Raw genomic sequence first — 17,063 nt, forward strand, 5'->3', positions numbered from 1 at the left:
AGTGTTCACTTGTCAACCGCATAGTTCCAGTTTGGCTTTGAATGCAGCCACTTTATCTGCTGATGTGAACACAGTTGTCGTTCTCCCCTGAAGTGACAGATTGAGTTTGTTGAGCAGGTTGAATATGCCACACAAGTAAGCAAGTTCTGCAATCCATTCTGTGTCACTGAAATGTGCTGCCAGTGGTGACTGTTTTTCTAAAGGAAATCTCTGGAGTGGCTCTCGTAACTCAAAAACTCTGGCCGGTGATCTACCTTTAGAAAGCCATCTCACTTCTGTATATAAGAGAAGATGTGTATGCTCTGCATCCATCTCCTCACAGAGCTGTGCAAGCAGACCTGAGTTACGGGCATGTACTTTAATGTGGTTGATCATTTTAATCACATCCTGCAAAACATTGTTAAGTTCAGATGACATTTTTTTTGGCTAACCAGCATTTCTCTATGGATGACACATTGCGTAGACTCACATTCAGAAGCCACCTCTTTGACCCGAGTAGTGAAACCAGAAAGCTGTCTAGTCATGGCAGCCACTCCGTCTGTCCAAATACCAACACAAAATGACCAATTCAGTTTTCCCAATATGCAATCATTTAAAGACTTGAATAGTTCTGCAGCTGTGGTGCTGGTTGGCAACAAAAGTGCACATTACATATCCTCATCCACATCCTCCTGAAAAAATATATATCACAAAAACAAGCATTGCTGCCTTGTCAACACTGGTAGACTTGTCAACCTGGATTGTGTACCACAGTGACTCATTAATTCCCTCTAACAATTGTACCTCAATATGCTCCGCTATTTCATCAATTCATCTAGTTATGGTGCTAGCCAAAAAAGGAACTGCAGCCTCTCCTAAAAATTCATGACAAATGTCCTTAGCAGCAGGCAGGATCAACTCTTCACCAATAGTAAAGGGCTTCTTAGCTTTAGCAATGTGGTTAGCCACTAAGAATGATGCTCCCAGTGAAGACACATTTGATGAAGTGGTGGGCTTCAATAGTTGCTTCTGTTGTTCATGTTCACATTTTTTTTTTGAAAACCTCCAAAGGGCATATCTTTTAATGCAGGGTGCTTGGTCTCTATGTGGTGAAGCAGTTTTGATTCATTGGATAGCTGGTTGCCACATATTATACAAAGCAGGCTTGGAGAATGTGAATCACCTGTTGCAATGAACCCATAATTTAAGTAGGACTCTTGGTATTTTCTTTTAAATGCAGCTTTCTTTTTGTTGGCAGAGTCTTAGAGTCTTCTGCTGTCTCATCCCTTTTCAAAGAAGTTCTCCAGTGACATTTGTGTTTTACTCATTTTGGCTAGGGTTAGCTTATGGGCTTACCAAAACGGTGACTGAGACAAGTGCACTGTGTGGGAAAGAGGTACGAATGGAAGTGGTAAATAAAATAACGGGCAGGCCACTCATGGACTAAAAAAAGTGTTGGACTCTGACTTAAAGCCTGCCACCAGATGCAGCTTGTCACTTGCCACTCACTGATAGGGTTTTGATATGAGTCTGCAAGTAATTGATTTATTATGGTCTCTGTGCAGTCAAACCTCTCTGCTAATGATAATCTGTATTTGCAGCCTCTCCTCAGCTCTGGCATCATTGCTTCAGCTCCACCTCAGGCATTAGATTCTCATAAGGAGTACACAGCCTAGATCCCTTGTGTGTGCAGTTCACAGTAGGGTTTATGCTCCTATGAGAATCTAATGACGCTGCTGTTCTGAGAGGGGATGGATCTCATGTGGTAATGTGGGCAATGGGGAGTAGCTGTAAATACAGATGAGGCTTTGCTAACTTGCCCACCTGCTGCTCACCTCCTGCTGTGCAGCCCAGTTCCTAACAGGCCATGGACTGGTAGCAGTCCATGGCCCGGGGGTTGAGGACCCTTAGGCTAGATAACTAGAGTTATCCAAAATAATGGAATAAGTAGTTTCATGAATTAGTGAGCTAACTCCCTCACTGATGCAACATTCAATTTCAGCCTGGTTATCAGTACAGTAGGGGAATCTCCTATATTAGACCATAGCCTGAATTAGGCCCAGTCTATGCAACTGTGAGAATCTATAATGCCATAATTATGAGAGAGAAAAAGATAGAAGAAAGAAACAAGGACATAAAGAAGGCAGGAGAGAGAGGATTAAGATGGCAGAGTAGGAGAATGTGTGCTTACTCCCTCTTGCAAGAGCACTGGGATTACAACTAACTGCTGAACAATAATTGACAGAAAGACACTGGAACTCACCAAAAAAGACACCCCACATCCAGAGACAAAGGAGAAACTGCAAAGAGACAGCAGGAGGGGCCCAATTGCATTAAAATCAAATCCCATAAATGCTGGGTGGGTGACTCACAAACTGGAGAACAGTTATACTGCAGAAGTCCACCCACTAAAGTGAGGGTTCTGAGCCCCACATCAGCCTTCCCAACCTGGGGGTCCAGCAACGGGAGGAGGAATCCCCAGAGAATCAGACTCTGAAAGCCAGCGGGATTTGATTGCAGGACCTCCACAGGACTGAGGTAAACAGAGACTCCACCCTTGGAGGGCACACAAAAAAGTGTGCTCACCAGGACCCAGGGGGAAGGAGCAGTGACCCCATAGGAGATTGAACCAGACCTACCTGCTGGTGTTGGAGGGTTGCCTGCAGAGGTGGGGAGGCAGCTGTGGCTCACTGAGGAGACAGGGGCACTGGCAGCAGGGGTTCTGGGAAGGGCTCATTGGTGTGAGCCCTCCCAGAGTCTGCCATTAGCCCCACCAAAGAGCCTGTAAGCTCCAGTGCTGGGTAGCCTCAGGCCAAACAATCAACAAGGTGTGAACACAGCCCCACCCATTAGCAGACAAGCAGATTAAAGTTTTACTGAGCCCTGCCCACCAAATTAGATTAAAGTTTTGCTGAGCTCCGCCCACCCAGCCCTACTCACCATCAGTCCCTCCCATCAGGAAGCATGCACGAGCCTCCTAGATAGCTTCCTTCACAAGAGGGCAGACAGCAGTATCAAGCAGTATCAGCAATATTTCATCTTGTGGAACTGAAAACCACAGCCACAGAAAGATAGAGAAAATGAAAAAGCAGAGGACTTTGTACCAGATGAAGGGACAGGATAAAGCCCCAGAAAAACAACTAAATGAAGAGGAGATAGGCACTCTTCCAGAAAAAGAATTCAGAATAATGATGGTGAAGATGATCCAGGACTTTGGAAAAAGACTGGATGCAAAGATCAAAAAGTTTACCAAAGACCTAGAAGAATTAAAGAGCAAATACACAGAGATATGCAACACAATAACTGAAATGAAAAATACACTAGAAGGAACCAAGAGCAGATTAACTGAGGCAGAAGGGTGAATAAGTGACCTGGAAGACAGAATGGTGATAATCACTGATGCAGAAAAGAATAAGGAAAAAAGAATGAAAAGAACTGAAGAAGGCCTAAGAGACCTCTGGGACAATGTTAAATGCACCAACATTCGCATTATAGGGGTCTCAGAAGGAGATGAGAGAGAGAAAGGACCTGAGAAAATATTGGAAGAGATTATAGTTGAAAACTTCCCTAACATGGGAAACGAAATAGCTACCCAAGTCCAGGAAGTGCAGATAGTCCCAGGCAGGATAAACTCACAGAGAAACATGCCAAGACATATAGTAGTCAAATTGACAAAAGTTAAAGACAGAGAAAAGTTATTCAAAGCAACAAGGGAAAAATGACAAATAACATAAAAGGGAACTCCCATCAGGTTAACAGTTGATTTCTCAGCAGAAACTCTGCAAGCCACAAGTGAGTGGCATGGTATATTTCAAGTGATGAAAGGGAAGAACCTACAACCAAGAATACTCTACCCAGCAAGGATCTCATTCAGATTCAACAGAGACATCAAAAGTTTTACAGACAAGCAACAGCTAAGAGAATTCAGCACCACCAAACCAGCCCTACAACAAATGCGAAAGGAACTTCTCTAAGCGAGAAACACAAGAGAAGAAAAGGACCTACAAAAACAACAACAAAATAATTAAGAAAATGGTAATAGGAAGATACATATCGATAATTACCTTGAATGCAAATGGATTAAATGCACCAACCAAAAGACACAGACTGGCTGAATGGATACAAAACAAGACCCATATATATGCTGTCTACAAGAGACCCACTTCAGACCTAGGGATACATACAGATAGAAAGTGAGGGGATGGAAAAAGATATTCCACGCAAATGGAAATCAAAAGAAAACTGGAGTAGCAATACTCAGATCAAATAGACTTTAAAATAAAAAATGTTACAAGAGACAAGAAAGGACATTACATAAAGATCAAGGGATCCATCCAAGAAGAGGCAATAACAATTATAAATATACATGCACCCAATATAGGAGCACCTCAATACATAAGGCAAATGCTAACAACTATGAAAGAGGAAATGCAAGGCAGAAATAGAGACACAGGTGTAGAGAACAAACACATGGACACCAAGTGGGGAAAGTGGAGAGGTTTGGCGGGGGATGACTTGGGAGATTGGGATACCAAACTGTACACTCTAAATATATGCTGTTTATTGTCTGTTAACTGTATCACAATAAAAGTTCTAAAAAAAAAAAAAGGCAGGAGAGGGAAGAGACAGCTCTAGGAGAAGGGGAAATCCAGAGAGTTAAACCAGGGTAATAGAGAGGAAGAGAGTAAGCAGAGATGGAGAGAGAGAGAAGGAACCATGCTCTCAAAGGGCTGCAGGGAACTGGTTAAGTAACTTCCTCTCCTCACCAAATTTCTAACTAGTGTTATCTTTATTACTTAGCTCAATTTCCACACTTCTTGTTAACGCAATGCTTCTTTAAAAAAAAAAACACTTTACTGAGGTATAATTGCTATACAAAAAAGCTGTATATATTTAATATATAGAACTTTATGAGTTTGGAATAAGTATATACCTGTGAAACCATCATCCACAATCTAAGCCATAAATATATGTATCGCCTCCAAGAGTTTTCCTTCCCTCTTTATTATTATCATTATCAATTAGTATTTGTGATAAGAACACAACATAAATTCTACCCTTTCATCAAATTTTTAAGTATACAATACACTATAGGTTCTATTCTGTACAATAGATTTCTAGGACTGAAGATCCAGCAATCCCAATTCTGGGTATATATCCAAAGGAATTTAAATTGGTATCTTGAAGAGATACCTGCACTTCAATTTTCATTGCATCATTATTCACAATAGTCAAAACATGAAAGGAACCTAAATGTCCATTGGTGAGTAAATGAATAAAGAAAATGTCATATGTATACACGATGGGCTATTATTCAGCTTTGATAAAGAAGGAAATCCTGCCACTTGTGACAACACGGATGAACTTGGAGGGCATTATGCTAAGCAAAATAAGCTAGACTAGAAAGACAAATATTAGGTGATACTACTTGCATGAGGAATCTAAACTAGTCAAGCTCATTGAAGCAGAGAGTAAAATGGTGGTTGCCCGGGACGGGGTTGGGGTAGGGAGGAGAAATGAGGAGGTATTAGTCAAAGGGTACAAAGTTTCATCTATACAAGATGAGTAAGTCAACTCAGAGCTTCGATTTCCATCACACAACTGTACCTAATGTACTACTAAGGACCAAATCCAACGTTCTTTCTCTGTCTTTAATTTCATCCAACACTTCTTACAATTCCCACTTCTTGAAATTTTTTCTCCTTTGTCTTCTAAGATCTATTTCTCTCGATTCACCTCTGAACTCTGATTATTCTTTTTACCACGTTAGCTGCTTCTTCTTTCTAACCTCTAAATGTATGTATTTCAAAAGTTTCTGTAGCATTCAAGATAAGCTAGCTTGCTCTATAGCAACAAAGGGCCCTCAAGTTTTGAGCAGCTTGAAACAATGAAACTTTATTTCTTGCTCATACTATTTTTTCATCTGTGGTGGGTTTCTGCTCATTGAAGTCACTCAGGGACCCAGACTTATTGAGGAGTTTTCTTCACATATGCTTTAATAATGGTGAAGCAGGAAAAAAATGCATATTGAATTGTGCATTGCCTCTAAGCTTCTGCTTGGAAGTCACTTTTACTCATGTTTAGTTGGCTAAACAATCATATGGCAATCAAAGCTAGATCCTTTTTAACCCACCTCCTAGAATAATGGGAATAAAAACAAAAATAAACAAATGGGACCTAATGAAACTTAAAAGATTTTGCACAGCAAAATAACCATAAACAAAACAAGACAACCCTCAGAATGGGAGAAAATATTCACCAATGAAACAACTGTCAAAGGATTAATCTCCAAAATATACAAGCAGCTCAATATCAAAAAAACAAGCAACTCAATCCAAAAATGGGCAGAAGACCTAAACAGACATTTCTCCAAAGAAGACATACAGATGGCCAACAAACACATGAAAAGATGCTCAACATCACTAATCGTTAGAGAAATGCAAGTCAAGGCACAATGAGGTATCACCTCACGCCAGTCAGAATGGCCATCATCAAAAAATCTAGAAACAATAAATGCTGGAGAGGGTGTGGAGGAAAGGGAACCCTCTTGCACTGTTGGTGGGAATGTAAATTGATACAGCCACTATGGAAAACAGTATGGAGGTTCCTTAAAAAACTAAAAATGGAACTATCATATGACCCAGTAATCCCACTACTGGACATATACCCAGAGAAAACCATAATCCAAAAAGAAACATGTATCATAATGTTCATTGCAGCACTATTTACAATAGCCAGGACATGGTAGCAACCTAAATGCCCATCAACAGATGAATGGATAAAGAAGATGTGGCACATATATACAATGGAATATTACTCAGCCATAAAATGGAATGAAATTGAGGTATTTGTAGTGAGGTGGATGGACCTAGAGAGACTGTCATACAGAGTGAAGTAAATCAGAAAGAGAAAAAGAAATACCGTATGCTAACTCATGTATATGGAATCTAAAAGAATGGTACTGATGAACCCAATGGCAGGGCAAGAATAAAGATGCAGATGTAGAGAACAGACTTGAGGACACCAGGTGGAGGGGAGGAGAGGAAGCTGGGATGAAGTGAGAGAGTAGCATTGACATATATACACTACCAAATGTAAAATAGATAGCTAGTGGGAAGTTGCTGCATAACACAGGGAGATCAACTTGATGATGGGTGATGACTAGAGCGGTGGGAAAGGGAGTGTGGAAAGGACTCGTGGGAGGGAGGGGATATAGGGATATATGTATAAATACAGCTGATTCACTTTGTTGTACAGCAGAAACTGGCACAAAAGTGTAAAGCAATCATACTCCAATAAAGACCTGGAAAAAAACCCAATCATATGGCAATGATGTCATGTATCTGGAAGGAAATCAGAACTGGATTACTTGTGAAAGACTCTAATAACTACCATATATTCCTCCCTATTTTCTGTAACTTTATTCTTTCCATTGATAGTCATATCTGGTTTTATGATTTCATCTAATTATTTGTATTCATGACTCCGAAAGCTTATAGTTAGTGGCCAGATAGCGTTTTTTTTAGCCCAAGAGTTGCTTCTCAAGCCCCAGACTTTTGGAAACTAAAATTAAAAAAAAAAGTTAAAATGTACTTGTCACCATCCTATTTAAGACTGTCATTGTTACTTCCCTACTTCTACTAATGGCATATGAATCTTCCCAATAAATCAGGCTGAGAAACTTAGTCATCATCCCTCTTTCCTTAAGTTTCCTATATCAGCCACTAATGCATCACCAAACTGCACTGTCTCTTCAATGTGGCTCTTCTGCTCCAACCCCGTTAGAGATTCTCTTGTCTTTTCTCTACCTTTTGCATGGACTGTGTCAACAGGTCCCAAAATAGTTTCCTATCCTTTTCACCTTTCCTGGACATTTTTGCCAGAGTAATCTTATATTTTGATTATATCACTCCCTTATCCAAAACCCTTATTTCATTCTCCACTGCCTATGAAATCAAGTAATGACTTCTTAGCTTGACATTCAGTACCCTTCATTATCCTTCTTTATTTGTCCTCAAGCTAACTTTCTTTCGATTATACTCACTGATCCTTAGTTTTCCCTTTTTTTATTTGCTCCCTATGATGTATGTACTCAATGTCCTACACCAACACTCTCTGTTTGCCCAGGACTATGAGGGTTCCTGGAAAGGAGGACATCCAATACCCAAACCTGGGAAATCCAGGCAAACTAGGATGGGTTGGACTCCACAGATTTTCCATACTCACCACTCCCCAGACATGGCACTTTCTGTGACTTTGGTCACATCCCTCTGACCAGAATGGCTACCCATCCTTATTCTCTCCATTAAAATTTTAGCCATTCCTTGATCAATCTCTTACAAGAATGCTTTCTCCCAATTCAGAATTAATATTTTCCTCTAGTGTTCTCTCACAGTATTTTTGGTTTTTTCCTCCCCTGTTATAGTACATATCACTCTTTTCAATAAATTGTAGCTAATATGTATAGTACATGTTTATCTCCCTCTCTAGGTTGTAAGCTTTTTTGAGGGAAGAAACCATGTATCATTTATTTCCTTAGCTGGTATAATTGTTTGTACACAATAGGGATAAATAAATACTTGTTTGACAAAAACTAGTGAGCAAAAAGAAAGATGAGGGCAAGGAAAGAAAGAAATGTGAGCATAGAGGAGGTAGAGAGGGAGGAAGAATGGGAGATGGGAAAATCTTATGCATGTCCAGCTCTTTTCCTGAAGTGATATGAGATCTGTTCCTTTCCTACTGGTATGCCACCCAAACATTTTTCCTAATATCCATCACCAAATAATCCGTAATCTACTTCACTAATTGGTTTCATTACTTCAGTAGGATTACCTAGTTCCATTTACTGTTTACCTCTGCTGGAAACACCAATTACTTACTGTTCTGTACCAGCCAGTATTATACAACTGTCTATTCCCTATTTCCAGGGGCTCTTACCTCCATATCACTTTTAGCTTGTTACTATTAATCCACCCATAGTAAACATCCTTTACCCCACCCTCTCTAATCCTAAAGCTTTAACCAGTACTGATGCAAGAGAGTTTGGGTTACATCACTTCTGCCACTAGCATCATTTCCAACCCACTCATAAGTTATTTCTGGGCCATGTGATAATAGGATATTATCCTTTAAGTTTACATTTGCAGAGTGAAATGTTGGGATAAAACACTAAGGATAGAGAATTTGTTCCTACATTTTAATATCCTTAGCCTCTGTGTGCTTAATTTGGGGAAATAAGTGGGAGGCAGGGAGGAGTGTGCCCTGAGAAACCTTGGTTGTAGACAACTTTTGTGGCCTTGATCCACCTCATAGGTCATGGTTCCCTCTACTGAGCTAAACTCTTCTTCTCTTTAAGTAAATTAAATTTAACAAATGAATTTTGAGCATCTGTAATGTACATGACACTGTGTTACCTGCTGTGTTCTTATAGGACTCTGTTTATACTTCTATTAGAGCACTCTGTGTATTAAGCTGCAGCTGTTTATTTAGAGTTTGGTTTCCTCACTAGACTGAGAGAGAGAGTATGTTTTTTCAAGTGTATTCAGTGTTCAGTACAGTGTCAAGGACAAAACGGGTGCTCAGTAAATGTTGGGAGGATGAATATGTAGATTCTTTAAAAGAAACAGAGATAAGTAAAAGACATGGTCCCTGCTCTGGAAGCGGTCACCACCCAGCAGGTAGAAGAGGAGAGGACCTCTGAATAGAAATAACTTTAAACAAGTCTTGCCACTCTATTATAGAACCCAGTGAACAACTGAGAGATTTATTTTGACCAGGGGATCTTGAGTTTATTTAAGTTTGAACTCAATGAAACTTTTGGGGTTTACTTAATAATGCCTTTTGACAGATTTATATTTTGTTCTAAATTTCCTGTATTGTCTTCAATATAGGCTTAATTTCATGATTTGATGACCAGTTTCACTTTTCTGCTAGCCAATATTTTTTTTTCTCACCATGAAAGGGACTAATATTAAAAATCAAAGCAGAGTTACTGTTTTTGTTGGGAGAAGAGGAAAAACAAGAATGTAGAGGAATGGTAACTAAATTTTCTGAACCTGAAATTGATATGGATATTCTGACAATTATGAGGCATGGATGGAGTATTAGAAGTTGGCGTTATCCTAGATAATTGAGTTACGAGGGACAATGTGGTGTTTAAAGGTGTGGGCTCTGCAGACAGACATGAGTTTGAATCTTGCCCTTGCTACTTCATGTGACCTTGACTAAACCATCTAATTTCTCTGAGTTTTAGTTTTGTCATCTGTAAAATAATTTCTACTCTAGAGTGATGTTATGAATATTAAATGAGATGATTGATAAAACATTATCCTTGGTATAGAGTAAGTACTCGATAAATTAATTTCTATTCTATTATTATTACAGGAGCCTGAATATGATGCTCTAGTGCTGTAGGCATTGACTAGAAGTTGAACAAGACGGCTTTTTAAGTTATTCTAGGCCTGAGACTCTGAGTTTGTAATTTTTGGGCTGAGGGGAAAATAAACTTTACTTACCATTGCCTGTGCTGATCAGATAACCTCAAAGCCCAGACACACTGCATAATTCTCCGACAGCAATAACTCAGCTGGCAGTTCCCACACAGAGATGTAGGAGAAAGTCCAATATCCGGGAAGCGCTAGGATCTACAACTTCCTGTGGTGTGCCTAGTGAAATTTGACCAGATAAGAACAGTTAATAAGAAGCTCTCGAGATGTAAAAGCTCCTTTTATCTCTGAATGTGAATATATTGATGTTAAATACCTGAATGGATGAGGTTAATTTGAATAGTTTTCTATTGTTGCAAGAAATATGGAAAAGTATTCAGGGAAACTTGAAAAACTCTTCTTAATACTTGTGGCATGAACTGAAAGAAATTATTTTCTTACTCTGAAAAAATGATGGCTTCATGGCCTGTGTGAGGTAGAAGCTTTTAAGGTAGATGCTTTTAAGGACTGGACCCAGAGACACCCCATTGTGGTGTCTAAGAAGAGATCAGATCTCATATTCTGAACCTGCCTTCTGTAACACTTTGCAAGTCATGCCAAATTCCTGTTAAGGCCAAACAATTTACCTTGAGGTCCCCAAATATTTCCAACTTCAGTTAATGACTTGAATAAGAAAGCATTGCATTGCAATGAAAACATTTAATGGCTATAAATTCAACTTCCAAGAAGCTCTTCTCTTTTGGATACTCAAGGGGCAGGGTCCCTGGGCAATGACTTGTTATTTCTCTTGCCTGCTCTGCAAGGATTACAGAGACTATCCACGTAAATATTTTGATAAATTTATTTTTCTAAGTGATCCCTCCCCCTTTTCATTTCTTGAAACAATTTTCTAAGTGGATCACATACCCTCTTTTCTGCTTCCATTACGCATCATCAAGTTTGAAAGATGAGAGTATGTAGCTGAAGTGGTAAATGTATATATGAGTACTTTATGAAGTATTAGGTCATTCTGAGAGTATACCATCAATTATTCCACTGAGTTCGCATATCCTAGGATTAGAGGTATTTATGGAGGACTGTAACTGTAGTCCCTTAATACCCCCTCAACTTCTGTGACTATAGCTATATCAGGGTATGCTTAGATGGTAGTAATCTGGAAAACTAAAATCCTTGGTCATTAAAGCAAAGCAGGTAAAAAATAGCCTTTAGTTATGGTACAACAAGACAGGGTAAGTAGTGGGATATAATATCTTGTGCCTGTCTTACTGTATCACTTCTCTAGCAAAAGGTTGGCAGCTCCATATTTGGCTTTTCCAAACATAATAAACATACAATACAATACAAACATAATAAACCCAATGAGGTGGTTGAAATGCATTTATAATTCTTGCTTTTAAGGATATGGCTTGGATAATTTGGAAAGTAAAGTTGAGGTATTCTATGAAGAACTCCCATTCTTTTAGAAGTTGGAAACATCTGAGATCTGCACCTGAGGGGAGAAAAAGGGAGGCAGGAAGATAGTGGGTTGGCTTCTCATACACCTGGGACTGGACTTGAAGTGCTAAGAATATGGAATTTCTCATTTTTGTTATTGAAGTATCAGTTGCCTACTATAAAGGTGTTTGCTGAGACAGTGAGGTCTAGCCCTGAAGGCAACCACATAAACTTGAAATAAAACTTTAGGCAATCCATTAGCCTCTCTGAGACTTAGCTTATCTTTTCTTTTTCTTTCCTTAAAACTGAAGTGAGATTTACATATAGTGAAATACACTAAATGTAAAACTGATGAATTATGAAAAATGTATATACCTGTGTAACCATAACCTCAGTAAAGATATAGAATATTTCTACACCCCCCCAAATTCTCTTGTGTTCCCTTCCAGTCAATCTCTACTCCCACTGGCAAGCACTATTTTGTTTTATATTCCGCCAGATTAGTTTTGCCAGTTCTTGAACTTCATATGCATGGAAACAGACAGAATGCACATTTTTGTATGTAGCTTCTTTTACTTAATGTAATGTTTTTGATATTTATCCATGTTGTTTCATGTATTAGTTGCTTATGATTTCTTACTATTGAGAAATACACCATTCTATGAATATATCACAATTGGTTTATCTATTCTCTTATTGATATAATTTGAGTTGTTTCTGATTTGGGGCTATATTGAATAATGCTGCTATAAACACTTATGCACAAGTCATTTTGTGAACATATGTTTTCAGTTCTCCTGGATGAATACCTAAGAGTCTAATGGCTGTGTCAGAGAAGATATAGGTTTAATTTTAAAGAAGTTTTAAGATGTTTTTTGAAATTGTTTATAAAATTTTGCATGCCCCCCAGCAATATATGAGTTCCAGTTGCTTTATATCATTACCAATATTGGTGTTGTTGGTATTTTTAATTTTAGCCATGTTGGTGGTGTGTGGTAGTATCTCATTGAGTTTTTTTAAAAAAAGCTATTTTGAAATAACTTTATATTTAGAAAAGATTATAACAATAGTACAGGGATTTCCCATAAACTTTTCACCCTAACATCACCCTCCTATTGTGGTTTCAATTTACACTTCACTAATGACAAATAATGATGAGTACATTTCATATGATTGTTAGTGATTCAGAATCTTTCTTTGTGAAGTATATGCTCAAGTCCTTTGCTTATTTTTATTGAGTTTTTTTTTGTTATTTATTTTTAGGAATTTCTTATACATCCCAAATGTAATATTTTGTCAAATGTGAACATTGTGAACATTTTCTCCCAGTTAGTGGTTTGCCTTTTCATTTCCTCAATGATATTTTTGAAGACGTTTTAAATTTTGATGAAGTTCAATGTATCCATTTATAAATGATTAGTGCTTTTTGTGATCCATCCAGGAAATCTTTACTACTGCCCATGTCATAGAGATATTCTACATTTTCTTCTAGAAGCTTTATAGTTTTAGCATTTACTTTGGTCTATGATCTATCTTCAATTAATTTTAGAGTATGGTGTGGGGTAAGAGTAGAGGTGCATTTTCCCCATATGGCCTCTGTGTTAGTTTTCTAGGGCTGTCATAACAGATGACCACAATCTGGGTGGCTTAAAACAATAAAATTTGTTGTCTCACAGTACCAGAAGCCAGAAATCCAGGATCAGGGTGTCAACAGGGCTCTAGGGGAGAATCCTTCCTTACCTCTTCCAGCTTTTGGTGGCTCAGGCATTCCTTGGCTTATGGCAGAATAACTGCAATCTCTGCCTCCATCTTCACATGGACTTCTTCTCTATGTCTCTTATTCTCTCCTCTTCTTGTCAGGACGTCAGTCATTGGATTTAGGGCCCATTCTAAATCCAGTATGGTATCATCCCGAGATCCTTAACTAATTACATCTGCAAAGAAACTTTCTCCAAATAACATCACATTCTGAGGTTCTGAGTGAAGATACATTTTGGGGGGGAAACAGACACTATTCAACCCACTACAATTTCCAGTTGTTCCTCCACCATTTCTTGAAAAGCCTATCTTTTTACCACTGAATTACCTTGTAATCTTTCTCAAAATTCAAAAGTCCTTGTAGGTTAGGCTCCAGTTCTGGACTCTGTATTCTAAACTGCTGTTCTATTTGCTCATGCTTAAAGCAATATTTAGCTCTAGAGTAAGTCCTAAAATCACATAGTGTGAGTCATCCAACTTTGTTTTCTTTTTCAAAATTATTTGGCTATTCTAGATTCTTTGTTTTTGATATATATATTAGAAAAAAAATGTTAACTTCTACAAAAATTTCTTTTGGGACTTTGACTAGATTGTGTGGAACATATAGATGAGTGTGGGGAGAATTGACATCTCATAGAAATGAAATTGATTTTTGTATATTGACCCTGTAGTTGGTGAACTTTATAAATTCACTTATTTCTACTAGCTTTCTTTTTTAAATTAATTAATTAATTAACTAATTGGCTGCATTGTGTCTTCGTTGCTGCGTGTGGGCTTTTCTCTAGTTGCAGCGAGCAGGGGCTACTCTTCGTTGTGGTGCATGGGCTTCTCATTGCTGTGGCTTCCCTTATTGTGGAGCACGCGCTTCTAGGTGTGTGGGCTTCAGTAGTTGTGGCTCACGGCTCTAGAACACAGACTCAGTAGTTGTAGCGCACGGGCTTAGTTGCTCCACAGCATTGTGGGATCCTCCCAGACCAGGGCTCAAACTCATGTCCCCTGCGTTGGCAGGCAGATTCTTAACCAGTGCACCACAAATGAAGTCCTCTACTAGCTTTCTATTTTCACAAATACTTTAGAATTTTCTACCTATACGATTATGTTATTTACAAATAGGGACAGTTTTCCAGTTCAAAGGACTTTATTTTTCTTGCCATATTTTACTAGCAAGAACCTCTAGTACTATATTGGATATAAAGTGGTGAGAGTTAACACCTTTAACTGCTTCCTAAACTCAGCTGGAAATAATTCAGTGTTTCACCTGATGGTGGTAACTGTAAAGGTTTTGTTGCTGTTCTTGTTTAATTATGTATTTATTTTTGGTAGACACTGTTAATCAGGTTGAGGATGTTCTCTACTATTTCTAGTTTTCCAAGTGTCTTTATAATTAACAGGGGTTGAATTTGATAAAATTCTTTTTCTGCATCTACTAAAACGATCATACGATGTTTCTCTTTTATACTATTTACATAGTTAATAACATTGATTTATTTTTTTGGATATTAAATCTAACACATCCCTGGGATAAACACACCTAGTCATAATGTAGTACCCTTTTAATATATTCAACTGTATTCAATTTGCTAAATATTTTTCAGGATCTTTGCATCTATGTTCTTGGGGGAGGTTTGTCAGTTGTTTTTCTTTGTAGTGTCATAGTCTGGTTTTCTTATCAGTGTAATAATTATAAAAAATGCTTTGGAAATATTTTGTACTCTTCTATTTTCTGAGAGTTTGTATAGCATTGATTGCTTTCCCCCCTTAACTGTTTGGTTGAATTTACCAGAAAAGTAATCTGATCCTGGAAATTTCTTTTTTTCTTTCTGCAGCTTTATTGAGATATAATTAAACTTTAGCATTGTATAAGGTTGTGTACAGCATGTTAACTTTATACACTTATATATGTTTATCACCATAGTGTTTGCTAATTCCTCCATCAGGTCACATAATTAACATTTTTTTTTTGTGGTTCTGGAGTTTTTTTTTGTTGCAAAGTTTTAAACCACCAGTTCAATTGTTTTAATTGATATAAAGTTATTCAGGTATCAGCTTCTTCTTGGGTTAATTTTGATAATTGTGTCTTTGAGAAATATGTACATTTCATCTAAGCTGTCAAATTTATTTGTATGAATGTTCAAAATATTTTGCTTTTTTCTTATATTATTTTAGGACCTACAATGCTGTTCCTTCCCTTATTCTTTGTTGCTATTTCTGTATTCCTCATTTTTCTTGGTCAGTCTAGATAGATATTTATCAATTTTGTTGATATTTTTAAAAATTAGCTTTTGGTTTACAAATTGATCTCTAAGTACTGCTTTAATTGCTCCCACAAATTACAATTCTATTTTAAAATATATTCTTATTTCATTTGTGTTTTCTTCTATGACCCATGGCTTATTTAGAACTACATCCTTTAATTTCCAAATATTTGGGGCTTTCTTAGGTATCTTATCATTACTGATATCTAGTTTAATTCTGTTGTTGCCAGAGAACACACTATATGGTTTCAGTCTTTTAAATTTTATTGTTTAGTACCACAGCATATGCCCAATTCTAGTGAAAAGAATGTGTGTTATGCATTTATATGGATTAGTATTCCATAAATATCAACTAGATCAAGGTGCTTTATAGTACTGTACAGATCTTCTGTTTCTTTGCTAATTTTTTTGTTCAGTGATTTTATAAATTCCTGAGAAAGGAGTGTTAAAATCTCTAACCATGACTGTGAAAGTGTCCACTTCTCCCTTTGATTTTGTCAAATTTTACTTCAGATATTTTGAAATTCCATTGTTTGGCACATATATATTTATGTTTGCTCTTCTTCTCGATTAGTTGAGCCTTTTATCATTAATAAATACCTCTATTTCTCATAACTTTTTTGTCTTGAATCAATTTTATCTACCATTATAGCCACTCCAGTCTTCTGATTTTTATTGTTTGCATTTATATATTTTACAACTATTTATTTTCAAACTATCTTTGTCTATGTATTTAAAGTGCTTCTCTTATAAACAAAATATATTTAGGTTTGTTTTTTTCAATTCCAAAAATCTCTGCAATTTAATTTGAGTGCTTTATATGAAAAGGAGGCAAGAACATACAATGGAGAAAAGACAGCCTCTTCAATAAGTGGCGCTGGGAAAACTGGACAGCTACATGTAAAAGAATGAAACTAGAAGACTTCCTAACACCATACAAAAAAATAAACTCAAAATGGATTAAAGACCTCAAAGTAAGGCCAGACACTATAAAACTCCTAGAGGAAAACATAGGCAGAACACTCTATGACATATACCAAAGCAAGATCCTTTGTTACCCACCTCCTAGAATTATGGAAATAAAATAAAAAATAAACAAATGGGACCTAACGAAACATAAAAGCTTTTTGTACATAAACAAGACAAGAAGACGACCCTCAGAATGGAAGAAAGTATTTGCCAACGAAGCAAC

Source organism: Hippopotamus amphibius, chromosome X, assembly GCF_030028045.1.
Source record: "Hippopotamus amphibius kiboko isolate mHipAmp2 chromosome X, mHipAmp2.hap2, whole genome shotgun sequence".
NCBI classification, from domain to species: domain Eukaryota; kingdom Metazoa; phylum Chordata; class Mammalia; order Artiodactyla; family Hippopotamidae; genus Hippopotamus; species Hippopotamus amphibius.